This window comes from Ananas comosus, linkage group 8 (genome assembly GCF_001540865.1).
Source record: "Ananas comosus cultivar F153 linkage group 8, ASM154086v1, whole genome shotgun sequence".
In the NCBI taxonomy this organism is placed as follows: domain Eukaryota; kingdom Viridiplantae; phylum Streptophyta; class Magnoliopsida; order Poales; family Bromeliaceae; genus Ananas; species Ananas comosus.
The window spans coordinates 6,867,354-6,884,506 of NC_033628.1; the positions used below are offsets into that span (position 1 = coordinate 6,867,354).

General features: G+C 42.9%; 2 long non-coding RNA genes across 3 annotated transcripts; both read right to left on the reverse strand.

The window, feature by feature from the left end:
- On the reverse strand, positions 7,609-9,944 carry LOC109713829. The gene is made up of 4 exons (XR_002217182.1): positions 9,846-9,944; positions 9,680-9,748; positions 9,500-9,563; positions 7,609-7,640 (listed from the first exon to the last, which is right to left on the reverse strand). It is a non-coding gene; the product is annotated as an uncharacterized LOC109713829 (long non-coding RNA).
- On the reverse strand, positions 14,233-17,018 carry LOC109713827. 2 transcript variants are annotated; one of them, XR_002217181.1, is made up of 6 exons: positions 16,798-17,018; positions 16,627-16,723; positions 16,473-16,538; positions 16,307-16,374; positions 16,127-16,191; positions 14,233-14,273 (listed from the first exon to the last, which is right to left on the reverse strand). It is a non-coding gene; the product is annotated as an uncharacterized LOC109713827 (long non-coding RNA). The 2 variants fall into 2 exon arrangements; XR_002217180.1 differs by having other exon boundaries at positions 16,473-16,541.

The window sequence follows — 17,153 nt, forward strand, 5'->3', positions numbered from 1 at the left end:
TGATTTTTTGAGGGGTTATCTGAGATTTGTTCTGTGAGGCCTATAGAGAGCTTTCTTTCTCTCTTTTCCTCATTTCTCTCACCCTTTGCATTCTAGAGAGAGGAAGAAGACGAGGGAGAGGAGGAGTAAGAAGAAGGAAGAAGAGGAGAATGAGATTGTTGAGGACCTTGGAGCTCATATTACTTCCCATTCTACTTTGGTGGTCTTTGAATTGCGGTGTGGGTTTGTGGAGGCAAACTCAACACCTACTTGTTGTTTTGAGTTAGGATTTGGAGCTTCTCTTGAGGTTTGGTAGCTTGTTGAATCCCATTGTGTTACATGTTTTCTAGGTTTTGCTAGAGGAAACTAGATTTGCGGATTTTAGGGTTTATTTTTTCTGGGATGGTTTTTGGTTGAGAGGTTTGAGACTAATTGATGGCGATTTGGAACTCTTATATAGTTAGATTGGAAGACCTCTACTCACCAATTTTGGAGGATAAAGAGGTTTTTCACTTTGAGGTGGTTTTCTCAACTCTATTGAGAAGCTTTAGTTGTTTGAGCTATTTGCTTTGTTTGTTTGGGTGACTTATTTTGATGTTTCTAGGGCCTAGGAAGCTTGTGGATACTCTCGTTCGGGAAACGAGGAGTCGATTTTGGTGGGTTTGACTTCATGAAAATAGGGCAAAATGTCACCCTTGCTTCTAAATTTGTCGTAAAGTATTTTTGAATGCAAATTTCATGCTAAATACGATGTATGTGAATTTTATAGAACCTTTAAATGCATGCTAATATATCGTAAAATTTGTGACTCCATATAGTAGAGCTATATGTGTAGATTGCATCGCGATTGTGGATAGTGCTTGGTTTTGCAAGTTGAGACGACATGTCTCCATTGTCTAGAGTTGAGTGAATTATGCATCATTGAAATATACTAATGCCATGCTTGGAAACTCGTTGAACAAAAGTGTCATCAAGGGACTTGAAATAGGTAAAACTATTAAACTGCAACATAGAGAACATCGCTTGATCAGGCCACTACATATCTGCTACATCCATGTTAGAGACATCTCATGACATAGAGATAGGCCATTGAGATACTTGATATATTCCATGTTGTTAGACATGAGGACTTGGTTCTTGAGACGGATCATTGCTTGCTTGCCATTGTGCTCATTCGCACATGCTTGTGAGGGTCGCTCCCTACAAGCCAGCACTCCGGAGATAGCCATCGCGACATATGCTCGCCTGTGCGGGATTGGGCGCCGAAGTGGATTGCCGTGGGGGAGGCTCATCCCTAGAGTAGGGATGTTGACTACCACGGGGCCATTAGGCACGGCGCAGGCCAGACAACCTTCGGGTGGATCTTATATGATTGGGACTTAGTGACAGGACGTGCTATGTGAACTTTAAAACTATTAAAGTGGACTTGGACTAGACTAGTAAACAATAACACCTTTGCTATTTCTGCATTGAGGACATCGGATTAGTTGCATTTCTATGCTTATGCATGTCATACACATCCATGTACATTCATGATAATGTCGCCTTATTACATATGCAATTCATGCTAAGTAGAGACTGTAAGTTACAGTAAGTTACATTTTACTTTCCTTTCGCTTTGCTACTGTTATAGTCACTGACATCTTTTGTAGCTTCGGGTCTCGTGGTGCATTCACTGAAGTCAGTAATTGCCCACTGGGAACTATTTTTAATAGTTCTCACACCCCTGTTTTATGGTTTACTTTTCAGAGCCTTCGGCACCGGCGGAGGCACGGGATCGCGGCAAGGGGATCGCTTAGCTAGCTAGCAAGGAGCGGTACTTCGCCTAGGTGGTTTACTCTTTCCTTTGTAGTTGAGAGAGTGAGAGGTTTTTGTATCCATGTATAGGGACCACCTATGTATCTACCTATAGCACTTGTATCTAGGATTTTCTTGTATCACTTTATGTTTTATTTAGTGGATTTACAGCTTTATCCTTATCCCTTGTTGTAGCATTTAGACATTTATTATGCTCTGATACTCCTAGATGTCTATTATTATTGCTTTTATTATTGTTGTTTTTAGACGCCTTATATGTTTTAGACGTATGGCGGGTCTGGACACGCGCCGGGTAGGCTTCCGCTGAGCCCCGGGGCGTGACACCTGTAGAAGCTTGTATTTTGCCGCAACGGTGTCGGCAACGAGAGCGAGGAAGTTGGTTAACGGCGGTTGCACAGCCTACTTAGTGACCGTTGTGGAAGTCGAGAGGACGACTCCTACGCTCGAGGAGCTGTTTGTGGTTCGAAAATTTCCAGACGTATTTCCTGCAGAGTTATCGGAAATGCCGCAAGACCGAAAAATTGAGTTCGTGATAGACTTGGTCCCAAGGACCGATCCTATATCGAAAGCTCCGTATCGGATCGCGCCGGCAGAATTGAAAGAGTTGCAGGCTCAATTGATAGATTTCCTTGATAAGGAATTTATACGGCCGAGTGTATCGCCGTGGGGAGCCCTAGTTCTATTCGTGCGAAAAGAAGGACGGATCGTTTCGACTCTGCATAGAATACCGCGAGTTGAACAAGGTCACGATCAAGAATAAGTACCCGTTGCCCAGGATCGATGATTTATTTGATCAGTTGCAAGGATCTCGGGTTTATTCAAAGACTGATCTACAATCCGGTTATCATCAACTTAAGATCAAGCCGGAGGATGTTCAAAAGACCGCGTTTCGTACGCGGTATGGACATTATGAATTCACGGTCATGCCGTTTGGGCTCACTAATGCCCCGGCAGCGTTCATGGATCTGATGAACCGTGTCTTCAAGGAGTACTTGGACCGATTTGTCGTGGTCTTCATAGACGACATCTTGGTCTCTTCTCGTAGCGACGAGGAACATGCCGAGCATTTGAGAATCGTACTTTAAGTCCTTCGGGAGGAGAAGCTGTATGCTAAGTTTAAGAAATGCGACTTTTGGCTCCGAGATGTTGCATTTCTTGGGCATGTCATTTTCGAGGGTGGAGTATCTGTTGACCCGAGGAAAGTGGAGACGATCAAGGATTGGCCTCGCCCGACTAACGTCATGAAAGTTCGAAGCTTCGTGGGTTTAGCGGGCTACTATAGATGGTTTGTGGAGGGATTCTCAAATATTGTGATTCCACTTACCCGTCTGACTCAGAAAGGCACCAAGTTCGTGTGCAACGATGAATGTGACCGGAGTTTACAAGAGTTGAAGAATAGATTGACTTCGACTCCGGTACTCACCTTACCAGTGCAAGATGAAGACTTCGTGGTGTATAGCGACGCATCACAGTTGGGTTTGGGGTGTGTTCTGATGCAGGGCGGGAAGGTAATCGCTTATGCGTCCCGTCAGTTGAAAAGCTATGAGAAGAACTACCCTGTCCACGATTTGGAGTTGGCCACAGTGGTGTTTGCTCTCAAGTTATGGAGGCACTACTTGTATGGCGCGCGTTGCGAGATATACACGGACCACAAAAGTCTAAAGTACCTCTTCACACAGAAGGAGCTCAATAAGAGAAATGGAGCGGTTGGGCCTCGAGGTGGTGGCCCCGGAGATCCCGTCCATGCTTTTGACTCTTATTGTCCAACCGACCTTGTTGGAGCAGATTCAGAGTTTGCAATCTGCGGACCCTAATCTCCAAAAGGTGCGGCGGGACATCGAGAGTGGTCGCGGCGGCGATTTCAATGTAGACGCCGAGGGTGCGCTTCGGTTTTGAAACCGGTGGTGCGTGCTAGAAAACGAGGAGGTCCGGAAGTTGATCTTACAAGAAGCACATCGGACTCCTTATAGTATTCACCCGGGCGGCACCAAGATGTACCGTGATCTGAAGATGCAGTACTGGTGGCCAGGCATGAAAGCGGATATTGGGCGCTATGTAGCGCAGTGCTTAGTATGCCAGCAAGTGAAGGCTGAGCGCCGATTTCCAACGAGAAAGCTCCAAAGTCTATCTATCCCCGTATGGAAATGAGAGAACATCGCTACGGATTTCGTGGTTGGATTGCCCTGTTCGACAGGTGGCTACAATGCGATCTGGGTGATTGTGGATCGCTTGACGAAGTCAGCGCACTTTTTACCGATCCACACCACCTGGTCGGGCGACAGATTGGCGCAGGTATATCTGGATGAGGTTGTGAGGTTACACGGGGTTCCGAAGTCGATCGTGTCAGACCGAGACCCCCTTTTTACTTCGCACTTTTGGAAAAGCCTGCAAGAAGCACTCGGCACACGACTCGATTTTAGCACCGCATTTCATCCTCAGACAGATGGACAGTCGGAAAGAACTATACAGATTCTGGAGGACATGTTGCGGGCGTGTGTCATTGACTACAAGGGTAGTTGGGCAAACCATTTGAGAATGGTCGAGTTCGCCTACAACAACAGTTACCAAGCTAGCATTGGGATGGCACCGTTCGAGGTCCTATGTGGACGGAAGTGCCGATCCCCAATATGTTGGAACGGTGTTGGTGAGCCTACAGCATTGGGCCCCGATGTATTGCGGGAGGCGGAAGAGAAAATCCGTCTCGCTCGCGAGAGATTACTTACGGCACAATCCAGACAGAAGAGCTATTCTGATAAACGCCGTAGAGACCTAGAGTTCATGGTGGGTGACCGCGTTTTCTTGAAGGTTTCACCTATGAGAGGTGTGAAACGCTTCGGAGTGCGAGGAAAGCTAAGTCCTCGATATATCGGGCCGTTCGAAGTGTTGGAACATTTGGGAGCGGTGGCATATCGACTAGCATTACCGCCGAAGCTCGCGGGCGTGCATAATGTGTTCCACGTCTCCAACCTTCGCAAGTATGTTCTCGATCCAGAGGATGTTATGTATTACAAGTCGCTGGATCTACAAGAGGATTTGAGCTATGAAGAGTTCCCGGCGATGATTATTGCTCGAGAAGTGTGAAAATTGAGAAACCGTGAGATTCCCTACGTGAAGATTCGTTGGACCAATTACGATGATCATGAGGCTACGTGGGAACTCGAGGAAACGATGAAAGTGCACTATCCTCATCTTTTTACAGAAAAGCAATGAGGTATGAGTTGATTAAGTTATTGAATTCGTTTCGAGGACGAAACTCCTTTTTAGGAGAGGAGGATGTAAGGAAGTAAATTCTCGAAATACGAGAGCTGAACTTCGTTTAGAATCGACCAAGGGTCGTGTTGGTGAGCTTCGGAAAGGCCGAAGATGTCTAAATCACCAAAAGTGCCTTAGAGACGAGTCCACGAGAGCAAATAGTACAAAACCTGCACTGGGCAAAAGTCGCTCTGGAGGACCGGTCCCTGGCGGGAGAGACCGGTCCCCGTAGCTGAGGGTTGCGTGGGAAGCCGATGCAACCGGTCCCTTGCTAGAGGGACCAGTTCCCGTAAGCTCCCCAGCCTGGAAGGCTCTCGGGGATCGGTCCCTGGTGCGAGGGATCGGTTCCCGTACGCATGACCGGGGGAAGGGCTCTCGGGGACCGGTCTCTAGTCGGGAGGACCGGTCCCTTCGTGCGCAGACTGCCCAGTGAGGGCTGTGCAGAGGATTAAAAGTTGAGGGGGCCAGCTGGATATTGTTACATTAGAGAGCTTATGGGTCCCTCTCTCCCTCTCATTCTCTCATTCCACCCTCACTTTCTTATACTCTTTCTCCCTCTCTCTCTCTCTAGAAAGAAAAGGAGAAAGAGAAGGAACAAGAAGAAAAAGAAGAAAAGAAGAAAGAAAAGGAAGGAGAAGAAGAAGGAGATCAAGCTAGAGGAAGCTTTGGACCTCTCCCTCTTCCTCTCTTCTCTCTTTGAGGCTGACATAGAGGTAAGCTTCCAACCCTAGCTTATGAAACTTAGGGTTTTTGGATTTTGGCTTTTGGGATGAGGCCAAATGGACCTCTAGCACCATGAATGGTGAGATTGAGCTAGAAACCTAGGGTTTTGAGATGGGTTTAGCTTGGTGCTAACCCTAGGGCACCAAAATGGGGTTTTTGGAAATAATGAGGATTGATCTCATTTGACCCTCCTCTGACCTAATTGGTAGGTGTCTAAACGCGGGGGTGAAGTCAGATTTTTCATTCGTCAAGCGGGTGAAGAGATATTGGCAAAACAAGACCGACCAAGCTTCATTTGGACCAAAAAGGCTAAAGCCTCGTCATAAAGTCCGTGGGAGGACGTTTCTATAACCTCCATATTGTCAAGAGGTGGGGGGTGTCTACCCGAAGCATCCGGGTTTCTTTTTATGCCTAAGTTATATATATGCTTGATCATATTGCATTATAGGATTAGTAGATAGTTCCAAATTCTAATTCCTTGCATTCTTCTTAGTAGTGTAACTATGAGTTGGACACATGGACTAGGGTAGCATGAGAATTGGGTCTTGTGACATGGAAATCCTATAATGGCATAAAGAGCCGAACTTGGATATATGATAGCCTAGTAGAGTGGCATTGAACTAGTGTAGTTGGAACACTAATTGGACGAGTGGCATGTCTACTAATTAAAGAACATTACTACAACGACTGAACGAGTGGCATCGAGTCTAGTGTAGTAAATATGACATGGTCCTTGGGATAGTAGAGATCCCGGTATCTAGGATGCATTGTATATGGTGCAGCAGAGGCACTCTGACCCTTGTAGATAGGGTATCCTCTTGTGAGAATTGGATCATACTCACTAGTCTGTTTTGCTTGTCGGTGGTCGCTCCATCGAAGCACGAGTCTCCGGAGTACTTCACTAGGGGCAGACGTAGTTGTCCCGCAGACGGTCTCGGTGTACGAGTGCAGCTCCTCCTCACCTATGAGATTGAGTGTGAGTCGAGGGTTTAACCTACGGGTTAGCCAAGTAGATTGGGTAATAAACACGAATGACATAATAGAATTGCATTATTACCTCGTGTAGACATAGTGTATGTTGTAGACTGCATTACTATGTGCTTTTATATACTCATGACATGATACTAGCATGATAGTAGGTTCATTGCAAATGAATATTGCATGCATTACTCATCATTGAAGGCATGGTAGAATAGTTGCAGTTTACTTTTCTATCTATTTATCTACCTATCTATCTGCTTATACCTGCTTAGACCTAGTGGGAAAACCAGCGGAGTCGGCGGCCGAACCCACTGGGAACTATATTTATATAGTTCTCACCCCGTGTGGTTTTGGGGTACAGGTACACACAGGGGCGAGCCGAGCGAGGATCGCGGCAAGGGCATAGCGCCCTAAGTCAGTAGTTAGTAGCTTTCCCTTTTGCATATAGAGTACCCTCGTGTACTAGAAGATGTGTATTTTGGATAGGCATTGGAGAGCTATGATGTATTTTGGGAAAAACATGTATTTACATTTTTGAAGATGAAAATGTAATGTAACTGTCACGCCCGGGTACCAGCGGAAGCATATCCCGTCGCGTGCACAGACCCGCCGTGTACACCACCGCTCAAGTATACACAAGGCGTCTACAAACCATATAATGAAAGCATATAATTCTAACCAGGTAATCAGAGCACGACTTTTAAACTTATACAATCTAAACCTTAATACATGAAAGAAAAATAAAGTACAATTTACAAAAACACTTAATATACATCTCTGGACTAAACTACATAAACTGGTGGAGGTCGTCTAGTACACGTCCAAAAGGCTCTAGCTAGCCGCAGACCCCTCGCCAAGAACCCTAGCCTTTCCCGGGGTGGAAGGCTCTGTAAAAACAACAACAAAGAGGGCGTGAGAACTATTAAACAATAGTTCCCAGTGGGTAAGCCGCCGAGAGTGGCGAAGTACACCACTAGGTCAACTGTGGCATGAGTAGATAGCAATAAATAAGCGAGTAAATGCAGATAATATAATAAGCAATTATATGCAACAGATATGGAAGTAAACTACTCATGCTATTTGCTCAACCATAAATAAATAACAATAGATTGCAGGTATCAGTTATCATGATAGATTCTATCAATCATATTACTTGACAATTTAACCAAACATATATCAGAATGTATGCAAGATAATTCACTTTACTGAAATTACAGATGATATCATGTAATTACCTTGTTCCATAGCAAGAAAGAGACATAATGTCATTCATTATGTTGCTAACCAATCATGATGTCAACTTCTAGGTTGTTCATCACTAAGCTCACTTTAGATGTCAACTTTCTAGTATGTTCATCAATAAGTTCACTTAACCCAAGACATATAGTAACTTTACTACTCTGTCCAGCTAAGGTTAAAGTACTTGACATAACCCAATTTCCAACGGACTTACACAAGGTAAGTTCAAGCCGCGCCGTGCCTAATGGCCCCGTGGTAGTCAACATCCCCACTCTAGGAATGAGCCTCCCCCACGGCATTCCATTTCGGCGCTCACTTCGTACATTTGCGAGCATCTGTCGCTAAGCTGTTCGGGAGTGCTGGCTTGGGGGGGAGCGACCCCGCAAGCGTGTGCAAACGCGCACAATGGCATGCAAGCCGTAGTCCACAGTACCAGTCTCACAACAACATCATGTCCCTGACATGGAATCTCAACTCAAGCCACTCCGGAACGCGGGGCTTGGGGGGCGCGACCCCCGCAAGCATGTACGAAAGAGCATAATGGCATGCTAGCTATAGTCCAGGGTACAAATATCTCAACAGCATCATGTCTCTGACATGGAATCTCAACTCGACCCAAGGTCGGCACTGTAGTACCCAATCATAAGTCACTATCAACAACTTGTTGATAAGATTCTACCAGTCGTTAATATAACTTGACAAGTTAAAGCTTTACATCACACTAGTGATTCTATCAGGCTATACCTGGTCAGTCACTCACAATCTCTCACTACTCCTTACACATAAGGAAAGTGGTTCACTAAGGTTCTATTCATAGACCCATGGCACATATCCTGTAGTCCAATATAAATCTCTACTTGACTATACAAGTACGTTATCATATCCAAATCTAGTTATTTACTAGATTATATTCAGTTGAATAATCATTCAAGTTATGCCATCATATGAAAGTCTAGTTACTTACTAGAACATATACCATAATACAAGTCTATCATGTGAAAATAGAAACTAACAAGGTAATGCAAGCAAGTAAAACAAGCGATAAAACACTCTTCACATGATCTCTATGCCATTCATTCTACAATTAGAAATGCATATGCCAAACAAAGGCCTTTACCTGATCTTTCAGAATATAGCAATTTTACTTGCTATATAACATTGCATAACTCAATCCTAAATACATTAATCTCTTTGTTGTTCAACAGAACTAATTAGTCCATTCACGAACTTACATTATATCCTCTTGGGTAATATCAAGCTAAAATTGCATCTGCAAGCTACTAGTATCATGAATCCATAGTACTTAACAGGTAACCATGTAGAATGGACAAGTCATGAATCTTTCATTACCATTTAAAGATACTATCACTTCTGATATGATCTACATATCAGTGCATGTCTCAATGCCTTAAACTATACATATATTCACATGAATATGAATAACTTCAACTCAGATGTCAAAGGAGACATAGAGGGAATTCACCCATTTCGGGAAGGTCCGACCCACCTATCACCAAGCTCAATCCAGCCAAAAGGAGTCCCGAACCCTGCTCAACGGAGCCTCGACGCTGCTGAAAACGAAACACGAAAAGCGCATCAAAACTACGGCCGAAATGTCCAATTTCGGTACAATTTGCACTTAGTACAAAGTAATAACTTGAATCCCTATTTTGGGTTCAGTTAATACCTCAAATTAAGTTTCCAAAAGGCCCTCCAATGCCAGTCGAAGACAGTCCAAGAGTCAAATACCCTCTCGCTGCGAACAATACCGAAACGACGTCAATATAGTCGCTTATAAGCTATAATAGTCGAATTCCTGCAATTTCAGCCCTCTAACTGAAATTCTTGCTTACCTCAGGGTAGAACACCTTCTAAACTAGCCTCCCAGGTCACCAGAAGAGCTTAATGTGATTCGCAAACCTGCTGGGAAGAGAAAAGCTCAAACTGCATCAATTCGCTCGATTAATCCGCGTATAGTCCGAAATAACTTCATAAATAGCGGAACATCTCTAATAAGCTTTAAAGTAGCTTATCCCAGGTCTAAGGAGGTTCATTCACAGCTAATTAACTCATATTTAATAGCTGAATTCTCAGTTTAAGTCAGTTGGAAGCAAAACTCAAAATCAATAATCAAATCGACGAATAGAACGCCGATAACGGAAAAATCGAGTCGTTTACCTTCTCAAGCTTCCAACCAGTGAACTGCTGGTCCAGAGCTGCGAAAAGCCTTCCAAAACACACTCCCGCACGTCCACGTAAGCTCTGCGACGCTCGTAAACAGCGAAGAACAAGCGCGGCGACGAAAACGAGCGAAATCGGCGATTTCGACGTAGAGAGAGAAAAACCCTAGAGAGAGAGAGAAAAGAAGATGGAAGAACACTCCTCTGATCTCTAGCAACCTCCACAGAGCTCCTGGAGTCGTGCTGGGTCAAGTAGATAGGGATCAAGATGTGAAATGACCAAAAGACCCTTGCTGCCACGTTTCTGCCAGTCTGTACCGGTACAAGGTGATGGCTGTACCGGTACAGCAAGCAGAAAAATGCTGATTTCGTCCATTCAATGCACTTTCTTACTTTTAACCCTTCAATCACTCTCTAACTTGTCCAAAAACTTGTCTAAGCCCTTTAGAAGATGTAGGGTAGTTCCACTTACCATTTCCCGCATTCGAACTTCGCGATTAACCAATTTCGAAGCATTGCAATTGATAAGGCATTTACGATGCAATTTTCCAATTCCAGTTACTTTCTTACTTCAGTAACGTGTCAAAACCTTTCTAAGGTCTATCAAATGTCGTAGCTCAGTTCCAATAGCCATTGCAACCCTTGAACTTGTCAATAGGCCCAGATTCAGTATATTACATTCACCCCTCCTAAATAAAAGTTTCGTCCGCGAAACTAGAACTGAATCTTCATTCGAAATCATCTAAAAAGGATGGAAAAGTCATTCCATCGTTGTTCATGAGTTCATATCACTGTCTCGCCATAAAAGCTCTTCTTTCATCCATAGAATCCATGATTTTTAATGGATGAAATTCTATTTCAACGTTTTCAATAATTCGAGGGTAAACTCCACCCTTCTCATCATGCTCATCTGCAGGGGTATAATCATTCATTCGATAAGAAGAATTCCAAGGGTACCCTTTGTTCAATAGTGCTTAGTAGTTACATTTGGTACCTATCCTGAGTTCCAAAGAATTATCATATATTAGCAGTGGAATTCTCAATCATCCACTGATTCTCAAAAGTCAAAACTCTTTAAAAGATTGCACTCCCAGCGCAATTCTATTCCAAGAGGAATTCATTTCCTATTTTCTCAAATAGGTTGAGGCTGAAGCCCAACTTGTCTCATCTTGATTATATAATTAGAGCGTAATCATTCCTTAATAGGCTTCCTAGGTTACCTCTGATATACAACTTGTGTTTTACAAGGTGATCAAATACCAATGATTACTTTGCATTATCCAGCAGTCATAACTTTCTCATACATCTTGTAGTTACTATATTCCTCAATTATAACTAGCTTGATAACGAACTAGTTATTCCTGGTAGTCCCCTTTCAATAGCAACTGAAATTGATTATCCATCAATCCATTAAAGGTGAATTCCTAATTCACTATTCAGCATTATATTCCAATACCTTAACATCATATTCATTCTGCCACTAGGCGACAAAGTCATATTAATGGATGTTGCTCCATGTTCACGCATATTCTCAGACAAATTCCATTTATGTTGTCTCTACAGCTTTACTATTTTCTTTACACCAATCATAAAGTAAATCATGACCATTTCATTATTGAGAAATTTTCCTCACATATCCAAATTCGATTTCCACTCAATCCTAAGCAAGCTCAAGTTAGAGCTTTACTTCTGCCAAAATCACTTGTGGCATCACTATTTGATCCTGTAAGTAGATCAGTTTAGACTTCTTGATACTGTTCTGAGAGTGTGAGGCTCAAAGTATTCATTGTCCCAAATCCAATTTAGGCAATAGAGGGGAATTAATTTGTACTTCACCCATAAGTTCTCTATTGCTGTTACACTACATACTTTTCCATAAGCAGGGAAGAAATCTGAACAAAGCCTTTCGTTAGCCCACAATTAGAGCATCATCATTTGCTTCCCATTACACTGGGTTTACCCTGATATGACCATTATGAAGCTTAGTTCCAATATTCAAATCATACGAGAAGGAAACAAGTAGCTGGGTCATTTCTTTCTCAATATTCCAAGATGCATAGTGCCATTAGGAGAGTCTCATCTCAATCCTTTTAATTCATCTTCCTGGTCAATCATTATCTGCCTTGCAGGATTCACCGAACAAACAACTGGATAAATCCTTCATAACCTTTTTCTATCATAGAAGACTGCAGCTTCCTCAGATTGCTACTCAATCTATAGCATGCATCCAATACTAAAGGCTGATCAAAAGATCATCAGATCTTGACTTAATCCAACCACTAATTGTGTTTCTAATTGAAATCACGATATTCGACACATAGTCGAATAGCTCATCTAATCTCACCACAAGTGAAATTACTTCACCAAAATGAAGCCCTAAGCATAAAACATTCTCTATTCATCAAGTTCACCATTTGTGACTTGTTTAGGAATAGCACAACCACTACTCAAGAACTACCTTTCACTTTGAGGGTTCTTACAATTTAACAGTATCAGCCAATTAGGCTCCAACCTTTCTATAATTACCTAATTTAGGTAAAATGACCATTCTCGCAATCAGCGAGGCTAAACCCTTCAAGATGCATTGCATAATGTTCAAAGTTCCAAGGCGAATCAATTTAGTTCGCACAAACCATGGTATAAAGTATCTCCCAACTAAATTTCAATCCAAACCTACATGCATTAAGGAAGGAAATAATGCTATTCAACTCGGCCAACAGCCGATCAGAGATGCAACTAAAGCAATCATTATGATCATATCGAATCATAGGAACATTGCATAAAGTACTACCTGCAGTAGTTATCTCTGCCGTCGTATCTGACTCTAAGATTCCGTCGGCGTACCTCCACTGGGTACTCTTTGCAACAAAGTCGGTGCAGATACCTTAGTCAACATGTTATTTCTTGGGCACTCAGAGCGAAAATGGCCCTCCTGACCACATACAAAACACTTTCCTTTCCGCTGAGGACACTTTGGGGGAACATGCGGACCTCCACAAATTACACATAGCCGAGGTAATCGTCCACTCAATCTTCTTTGCTTAGAAAAAGAACCACGTTTCCAAGGTTGATTCTTCTTTAGTTTCCTTGATGATTCCCCGACATGTAGTTGATCGCCCTTGGTAGCCTCTTTGGCTCTTTCAGTGTATTCCACACCTTTTCTCACGGTCAAAGTACGATCCGAAACCTCGTGGCATTTCTTGAGATCAGCCGTCTGTTGAATCAACAGGGTCTCCAACCGTCTGATTCCTTCATCCTGTCGGCGCAAAGCCTCGGCTTGAAGTAGCGTCACATTCGCTTGTCGCTCCACCACTCCAACTAGAGTAGCCAGCTGCTCTTTTAATTCCCGAATCTCGCTAAATTCAGAAGGTGCACGTCTTTCTGGGTCGGATGTCTCAGTCGCCGTAGGGTGCATCTTTGACATTGCAAGCTGCAACAAACAAAATAGGCACAGGTTAAAACAACCCATGCTATCGTAGCCCCACTCAAAATTGTAAAATCCCAATCATGCGAAAGTAATGAAATGACCGCCCACTATTCCCCAATATCACGTTGTCGGCCGCCAACGTGATTTTGGAAGGACATAGAGGTTATTCATTTCAATCGAACTCCAACAATTTTGGAGTTATAAGTATAACCCAATCATAATACTTTCGCTCAACATAGTCGCAAAAGACCCCGTCCCTCACGTTCCTAATCCTGATCGTCCAACTGGCCTAAGGTTTACTAGGTCCACTAAGACTCAACCCTAGGCTCTGATACCACTATAATCTGTCACGCCCGGGTACCAGCGGAAGCATATCCGGTCGCGTGCACAGACCCGCCGTGTACACCACCACTCAAGTATACACAAGGCGTCTACAAACCATATAGTAAAAGCATATAATTCTAACCAGGTAATCAGAGCACGACTTTTAAACTTATACAATCCAAACCTTAATACATGAAAGAAAAATAAAGTACAATTTACAAAAACACTTAATATACATCTCTGTACTAAACTACATAAACTGGTGGAGGTCGTCTAGTACACGTCCAAAAGGCTCTAGCTAGCCGCAGACCCCTCGCCAAGAACCCTAGCCTTTCCCGGGGTGGAAGGCTCTGTAAAAACAACAACAAAGAGGGCGTGAGAACTATTAAACAATAGTTCCCAGTGGGTAAGCCGCCGAGAGTGGCGAAGTACACCACTAGGTCAACTGTGGCATGAGTAGATAGCAATAAATAAGCGAGTAAATGCAGATAATACAATAAGCAATTATATGCAACAGATATGGAAGTAAACTACTCATGCTATTTGCTCAACCATAAATAAATAACAATAGATTGCAGGTATCAGTTATCATGATAGATTCTATCAATCATATTACTTGACAATTTAACCAAACATATATCAGAATGTATGCAAGATAATTCACTTTACTGAAATTACAGATGATATCATGTAATTACCTTGTTCCATAGCAAGAAAGAGACATAATGTCATTCATTATGTTGCTAACCAATCATGATGTCAACTTCTAGGTTGTTCATCACTAAGCTCACTTTAGATGTCAACTTTCTAGTATGTTCATCAATAAGTTCACTTAACCCAAGACATATAGTAACTTTACTACTCTGTCCAGCTAAGGTTAAAGTACTTGACATAACCCAATTTCCAACGGACTTACACAAGGTAAGTTCAAGCCGCGCCGTGCCTAATGGCCCCGTGGTAGTCAACATCCCCACTCTAGGAATGAGCCTCCCCCACGGCATTCCATTTCGGCGCTCACTTCGTACATTTGCGAGCATCTGTCGCTAAGCTGTTCGGGAGTGCTGGCTTGGGGGGGAGCGACCCCGCAAGCGTGTGCAAACGCGCACAATGGCATGCAAGCCGTAGTCCACAGTACCAGTCTCACAACAACATCATGTCCCTGACATGGAATCTCAACTCAAGCCACTCCGGAACGCGGGGCTTGGGGGGCGCGACCCCCGCAAGCATGTACGAAAGAGCATAATGGCATGCTAGCTATAGTCCAGGGTACAAATATCTCAACAGCATCATGTCTCTGACATGGAATCTCAACTCGACCCAAGGTCGGCACTGTAGTACCCAATCATAAGTCACTATCAACAACTTGTTGATAAGATTCTACCAGTCGTTAATATAACTTGACAAGTTAAAGCTTTACATCACACTAGTGATTCTATCAGGCTATACCTGGTCAGTCACTCACAATCTCTCACTACTCCTTACACATAAGGAAAGTGGTTTACTAAGGTTCTGTTCATAGACTCATGGCACATATCCTGTAGTCCAATATAAATCTCTACTTGACTATACAAGTATGTTATCATATCCAAATCTAGTTATTTACTAGATTATATTCAGTTGAATAATCATTCAAGTTATGCCATCATATGAAAGTCTAGTTACTTACTAGAACATATACCATAATACAAGTCTATCATGTGAAAGTAGAAACTAACAAGGTAATGCAAGCAAGTAAAACAAGCGATAAAACACTCTTCACATGATCTCTATGCCATTCATTCTACAATTAGAAATGCATATGCCAAACAAAGGCCTTTACCTGAACTTTCAGAGTATAGCAATTATACATAACATTGCATAGCTCAATCCTAAATACATCAATCTCTTTGTTGTTCAACAGAACTAATTAGTCCATTCACGAACTTACCATTCTATCCTCGTGGATAACAACAAGCCAAATTGCATATGCCAGCTACTAGTATCATGAATCCATAGTACTTAACAGGTAACCATGTAGAATGGACAAGTCATGAATCTTTCATTACCATTTAAAGATGCTATCATTTCCGATATGATCTACATATCAGTGCATGTCTCAATGCCTTAAACTATACATATATTCACAGGAATATGAAATAACTTCAACTCAGATGTCAAAGGAGACATAGAGGGAATTCACCCATTTCGGGAAGGTCCGACCCACCTATTATGAAGCTCAATCCAGCCACAAGAAGTCCCGAAACTCTACTCAACGGAGTCCCAACTCTGCTGAAAACGAAACACGGAAGGCGCATCAAACTACGACCGAAATGTCCAATTTCGGCACACATTGTACTTAATACAAAGCAATAGCTTAAATTCCTATTTTTGGCTCAGTTAATACCTCAAGTTAAGCTTCTAAAAGCCTTTACACATCAGCCGGAGATACTCCGAAAGTCCGTTGCAAGCCCGCTGCGAACAATTTCCAAAACGGCATCATAGTCGTCAAATATTAATAGATATAGTCGGAATCTTGCAAATTCAGTTTCCTCACAGCAATTTCAGCTTACCCTTAGTTGGAACACCCTTTAACCAGTCCCCAAGGTCACCAATTAAGCTTAAATTAATCCGCAAACCTGCTGCGAAGAGCGCAATCCAAACTGCATCAATTCGCACTAATAAACTTCATATAGTTTCGAAAGTACATCATAATTAACAAATTACCTTTGTCCAACTTTGGAGCAGCTTATCCCTGGTCTAAGATGGTTCAATCACAGCTAAATAACCTCTCTTTAGCTGCTGAAATTGCCCTCGAACTCAGCTGGGAGCAACAAAACCAAAACTACTCGAAATCCAATACTAAACTTCCAATTAGAGGAAATTTAAGCTACACACCTTTCAAAAGCTGCAACTCAGCTCTTTCTGGTGTTAAAATCTCAGAAAAGTCAGTAAATATCCTCCTCCCCACGTTCCAAAAGCTTTCCTTGAGTTTCCAAACCAGCGAGTAACGCGCGCGGCGTGAAATAAGCTCGAATAGGCGATTTCTACTCGAGGAGAGAGAAACCCTAGAGAGAGAAAATGAGGGAGGTGCAAAACCCTTCCTCAGAGCTCTAGCATGCTCCACAAGGCTCCAGGAGTCGTGCTGGGGGAGATAAGGATGGTATAAGAAGTGAAATTACCAAAGTAACCTTGCTGCCACGTATCTGCCAATGTGTACCGGTACAAGGTGATGGCTGTACCGGTACAGCAAG